Raw genomic sequence first — 6,708 nt, 5'->3', positions numbered from 1 at the left:
TGTCCTGAGCTCCGCTAGGCCTGCTGGGATACGTAATGATTTCCTTGTCTCTGAGGTCTAGAGTCAGTTTAAAGAGATAAAATGTTTCTTCTGCGATCTAGAGTAAATTTAAAGAGATAAAAGTTTCTTCCTGTCCCACGCAAACGTTCTATCCTCTCTGCCACAGTACCCTCCTGACTGTGCAGACTTATCAATCAGGAGGCTATAGAACTGAAAAGGGAAATAGACAAATCCACAGTTAAAGTAACTGGTAAATTGTCAGGAAAGTAATCACATTTATAAAAGACTTGAATAGCACTATCAAACAACTTGACCTGATGACATTTATAGAAAGTCCACCCAATAACAGTGGACGACACATTCTCTTCCGGTGCAAAAGAACCATTGACTCAGTCTGGGCCAAAAAATAAAAAACCCTCCACAAATTTAAAAGAATTGAAAGCACATGGAGGATGCTCTATTGTGACAGAATTTGACTAGAAATCAGTAACAAAGATTTCTGAGAAACCCCAAATATTTGGAACAACTCACTTGTAAATAAGCCTCGAGGGAGTAGGAGGTACTGGAGGTACTGGACTTGAGCCTGTCCCCTAAGAAATGGAACAGGGTAACCAGTCCTTTACCTGGGTAGCACAGCAATACACCAGACTCCAAAGCCAAAACAGACAGTCATCCCAACTTCTCCTTTTCCTCACCAAGTCCATGATGCAAATAATAAATAATCGAGTCTCAATGACTTTATTCCTGTTTTGCAAAGCCATCACATCCTGTCCATCCCTCCCTTTGTCTTTCTCTGGAACCACAACAACATGTGTCCCTACTGTTGTTCTGGCCACAATCATCCACAGAGCCACCCAACTCATCTAAGTCATCTACCATGCCACTTCCTGAGTGCCAGGGTTAAATGAGTCGAAATTGGTAAAGCTCTTAGAGTAGTGCCTGGCACGTAGTAAGCACAATGTCATCATCATCGTCACTATTAATGGAACCCTTGATGGCTCACCATCACCTGTGGGGAAGAGATTCAAGCCCCTCAACTTGGCACATAAAGCTCTCTGCCATTGGCCCTGGCTCACCTCTGGCCTCAGTGTCCACAGCTTCCTCCCTTCATCTCTCTGCTCCAGCTTCCCCTCTTCTCTCTCCTTTTCCCCAGCCTGCTCTCTCCCTCTCACAAGAGCAGGTGTCCAACTCTGAGCTCTTAGTGTGCCTTGAGCACATTTCTTACAGAGCATTCGCCAAATCTGTGCCTCTGTCCTCCCAAAAGACTCAACCAAAGTTAACTGTTTCTTCCCTGAGCGTAAATATATTTAATAAGAGAAACATGAATATGAGCCTATTTTACAGGTGTCAACTTTTTAAATTAAAGCTGTCACAGCCATCAATCTTTTACACACCCCACACAAAGCAAATTTTTGTGATAAGATATTAGGAATTGCAGTGAATATATTTGTTGTCACACCCTGGCTTTAAAACCACTCATGGTTCCCAATTACCATAGGATAAAATCCAAACTCCTTAGTGTAGCATTCAAGGCCCTTCACAACCTAGCTCTAATAAGGCTGTACACATGTCTATTACAATGTGTCACCCTGAATTATGTAGCTCAATTAGTAGATTACGTGTTTGTCTCCCCAGCCACGCTGGGAGCTCCTGGACCACAGGAAGCAGGTCTTATTCATGTCCTATCCCAGACCCTACCCACCCAGTAACCTAACTCATCACCCAGTACATAGCAGGGATTCTAATTGTTTTGAATAAAACTATTTCTATTGTTTTTCTCTGTCAGTTAGAATTTTTTTATTGTGTTAATATATACATCATACAAGGTGGGATCAAACAATACAGTGAGTGTTTAAATTAAAAAAGTATTACAGTAAAAGACAAACTGCCATTAATTCCCCTCAAAATACCCCCCCCCCCACTTCAAACACACTCCACACTCTTCCCATTGTTCTTGCCACTCTCTGAAGCAGTTCTGGAAGTCCTCTTTCATGAGTGTCTTTAGCTGTGCTGCTATGGCTGCCTCGATGTCCTGAATTAATTCAAAACATTTATGTTTCATGGTCATTTGACTTTGGGGAAGAGCCAGAAGTTGCAAGATGCCAGATCCAGTGGATAAGGTGGATGAGGACACACCATAATGTTTTTATTTGACAGAAATTGCTGTACCAGAAGTTATGTGTGACATGGAGCATTGTCATGATGGAGGATGAAACTATTTGCTTATTTCATGTCAAAGCGTTGTTTGTGATCCATGATTTACAGCACTTTAAAACACACCTTCTCTCAACCATAGCTCACACCCAACTGACTGCACCGAACAAGTTGAAACTTGTCACACACTGTTACTGCAACAGGGCCTGGTTGGGACCCCCACAGTAGAGGCCTCTCCGTGTCCTGGCCTCACCTTTCCTTGACCTACCTATAGCTTAACAATAGGTCATCCCCCTGTGGCTTGAGCTCGGAATGTCCCCTGTCCCACCCAGTTCCCTGTTTTAGAAAATTACCCTGAAACTTATGATTAATACCCTTAGGCTTATTGATCACAATCTCAATGGTCCACCAGGCTACGTGTTCCTGAGTTGCAGACTCCACCAGAGAATCATATGGCCAGAGGGCAGGCTCCATGCAGACCCCCGGAACCATCACAAGCCTCTGGAGGAATGCCCAGATTTTCCTTTAAATACCCCCAGCCGGACTGAGAATGTGAAGGTAATTTTTGGAGATATTAACCCGCTGCCTTCTCAGACCATCAGTGCTCTGATAATAATGCTTACTCTATGACCCAACTCCGGTGTTGGTCTATTGGCTGAGCGGCACAGGTAGCATGAGCCCCGGACTCGGTTGTCCTTTAGTTTCATTACTAAGGTTTGACACGCTGCTTCCCATATTGAAGATCCATGCCTTTCTGCTGGGTGGCACTTGACAGCAGCATTCATCGTATGCTTTGATTACACCTCGTATAAAATTTATAATTTTAACCATTTTAAAGTATACAGGTCAGAGGCACTATGTGCATTCACTCACTGTCCTACGACCTATCAGCTGGACTTTTGATAGGTTACCTCAGCAGTTTTCATTGTCAAATTCGTTATGATGAAGTAAAGGAGCATAGAGGAGAGCATGTGAAAGACAAAATGCACAGGACGATAAATCAGATGATTTTGTTCAGACTGTTGCAATCAGAAGAATGCTCATTACTGAGAAACATATTAAAGAAAAGGAAGAGGCAGGTAAACAAAGGAGTCTTCGTAAGGAAGATTGGAGAGGGTCTGAGTCATTGAAGAAATGTGGAAGTGGGTCTTAGCTTGGAATATTCCAGAGCAGGATAGAACTTTGAGGTCAGCCATTTCTCAGAACTCAAAAAGGGATGGGAGGGTGGGACATAAAAGCTGCTTTCCAGAAGCGTACAGGATTCCGATGAAGCTCCACACCGTCACGGTGTTGAGGGAAGGTGGAGGGAAAGAGAAAAAGGAGCCATGCCACTCCAACGCCGCTCTGTATACACCTCGAGGTACCTTCTGGGAGCTAGGTCAGGTCTTCCTACCATTCTTTCAGCTTCTTAATATTCCTCTTTTTCTCCATGGAATCGTTTCCCTTGACATAGGGCTGCACACTCCAGGGCGGTGGTGGTGGTGGGGGATTCATGTACAATGTGCCACAATGGGTGGTTCCTCTACTGTCCTGTCTTCAAAGACAAGTAGGTAGGTACCTTCACTTAGGAGCGCTATGAAGCCTGCTGCCCCCTGCCCCACGACAGCCTCTTGACCCCATTCCTTCCTGCCCACCCTTCACTTCCAAACCTTGTCATTCCACTTAAATCCATCCCTACCTCACACGTAGGACCCAAATCAGGGCCTAACATCAGCCCTCCCCAAGCCAGGTAGACCATTCCTCTCGCCTCAGGGAGCCAGGGATCCAACCTTGAGGTTGGGGCCATCTGCAGCCCTAAAGTCCCAGCTGACCCGGCCCCACCCTCCTGTTCATCCAGTTCTCTGAGCAGACCCCTGGAGCATGGAAGGGGACAGTAACTGTACCACTAACCAGCTACTTTCCCGGGGTGACTTACAAATTCTGGCTTTCCAACAAGCCACAATTAAATAGTCTGGAGTGCTTTGGGCATACCCAGATGCCTGGGTCCCACTCCCAGACACCTGATTCATAGCTCTGGGATAGGGCCCCAGGGTTTGGTTTTAAAAATCTCCCCCCAGTGAATTTGCTGCCAACTTCCAAAACCACAGCACTTTCACGTCCAAGATCTCATTTCAATGCCACAGTGTCTTGGTGTGGTGGACAAGGCAGGCAGGTCTTCACTTTAAGACCTTTGTACTTCGTTCATAGAGTAAATTTCAAACAGGGTATAGTATCTAAATTAAGAAATAAGATTTAGAGGGGCGGCCGGATGGCTCTGTTGGTTAGAGTGAGAGCTCTGAACAAAAGGATTGCCAGTTTGATTCCCACATGGGCTGGTGAGCTGCACCCTCCACAACTAGATTGAAGATGATGGGCTGCCGCTAGGCCTCCAGGGGGGTGGCCGGATGGCTCAGCTGGTTGGAGCACGAGCTCTCAACAACAACGTTGCCAGTTCAATTCCCACATGGGATGGTGGGCTGTGCCCCCTGCAACTAAAGAGTGGAAACGGCGACTGGACTTGGAGCTGAGCTGCGCCCTCCACAACTAGATTGAAGGACAACAACTTGGAGCTGATGGGCCCTGGAGAAGCACACTGCTTCCCAATATTCCCCAATAAAATAAAATAAAATAAATCAGCCCCCTCTTAGCTTTGAGCTGGCAGGGGAATTTGCTGTGCTCCCAGCATCCCACCAGATAAAGCTCCGAGCTGGGGAGGCTGGCAGCCATACCTTATTAAAAAAAAAAAAAAGAAAGAAGATTTAGAGATTTGCTTAATATACTCTAGGGAAAATTGTGTGTGTGGCAGAGGAGGAAAGGATAGATGGGAAAAAAGGCAGCAGGATGTTGATCAATGTTGAAGCGGGTGTATCACTTTGTGGGGAGCCCCTCTCGCTTCATGTATGTTTGAAAGTCACCATAACAAAACACTTTTTTAAATCTCTGTTGGAGACAATTAGGAAATGTGCTGGGTATGCATTTGTGGTGTTTTCTAAATTTCCTCCAGGGACTGAAAACTGTCATTAACTGTAATCTAGCAAAGCTCACTGTGACCCATCCAGTATAGTGTTGTCATAACTAAAAAGAGAGGCGTCTGCAGTCTAGAAGAAGAATAGTCGGGATGAAAATATGTCAGAGCACGTCAGTCTGTCCAGGAAGAGAGCATTTCTAAGTGCCCTGTGTTGGTTATTTGAATCAAGTCTACTCTCCTAACACACTCGTAAGGACTTCCCACTCAACATTCTAGCACTCTTAGCAGTTTAATTTCTTAGTAGATTAAGAAATTTGTATTTGCATATTATTTTATTGCTAATATTAGCATATTAATTAAGAAATTAACATTTGGGTTTATCACGCAGTTACTTGTTTAGTCCGCGTGACTTATCCATCAGTGAATTGATAAAAATCAGCATCGTGAGGAAGGGATTGCAGACCTGTGGCTACTGGGTGACCGGCAGAAATGCTGCAAATCAGGGACCGCCTCTAGGCATCCAGATGCTTGCTTGTCACAGACTTGGGGCATAAGGTTCACCAAGAATTGCGAAATGGGGTGGGCGGCAGGTAGTGAACTGTGGCGTACTGGAGCTGAAATGGAATTCAGTCCCTGGAGGAAACCCAGCTCCTCTGTATGACCTTGGGCATATTTCATAATCTCTCTGAGCCTCGAATTCTCGCTCTGTAAATTGGGAGTGATGACACCTACTGCACTGAATTGTGGACAACCATTACATGAAAGATTGCATAAAGAATGCACAGGCTCACTGTAGACTCTAGAGAGTTCTAGAAGTATATAAATCGCTATTGTTTGTAAAGCTTTGTTATGGCTATCCTCCTTGTGTTCTGAAATGTGTTTTGGGTTTGGTCCCTTCAAAAGAAAGTGCATGTGTCAGAAGTAGGTTTAACAGTGGAGTAGAAACCACTGGCTGACTTGAGGTATCACTCAGGGATCTGGGGTACAGAGTGGAAGTGCGTAACGTGCAAATCTTATCACTGGGGTTTATAGTTAGAAACAGGATAAGCTGTAGCTTAGAAGATCAAATAGCTGAGAAAATTTCCCTCACCTCCTAGAATAGCTAGCCTCCAAATGGCCCCCCAGTGATCCCTGTCACCTGCTATTTATGCCCTTGTATGTCCCTTCCCCTGGTGTATCAGTTTGGGTCCATGTGACCAACAGAATATGGAAGACATGATGGTAGGTCACCTCTAAGGCTAGGTCATAAAAAACATGTGGTTTTCATCTTGGTCTTTCTTTCTCTTGGATCATTTAGTCTGGGGACAGCCAGCTACCATGTTGTGAGTAGCCCTATGGACAGGTCCACATGACAAAGAGCTGAGGCCTCTTGCCAACTGCGAACAGCCACGTGAGTGAGGTTGGAGGTGGATCTTCCGGCCCCAGTCGAGCATTCAGATGACTGCAGCCCCAGCCAACATCTTGACTTCATTTCATCAGACACTCTGAGCCAGAACCACCCAGCTAAACTGCTTCCTAATTCCTGACCCACAGAAACTATGACATAATAAATGTTTATCATTTTAAGGCACTAAGTTCTGGGGCTAATTTGTTATGTAGTAACATAC

The sequence above is a fragment of the Rhinolophus sinicus genome, chromosome 2 (assembly GCF_057876585.1).
Source record: "Rhinolophus sinicus isolate RSI-liver-muscle chromosome 2, RSI-T2T, whole genome shotgun sequence".
Taxonomy (NCBI): domain Eukaryota; kingdom Metazoa; phylum Chordata; class Mammalia; order Chiroptera; family Rhinolophidae; genus Rhinolophus; species Rhinolophus sinicus.
Note: the sequence above shows the minus strand (reverse complement) of the source record.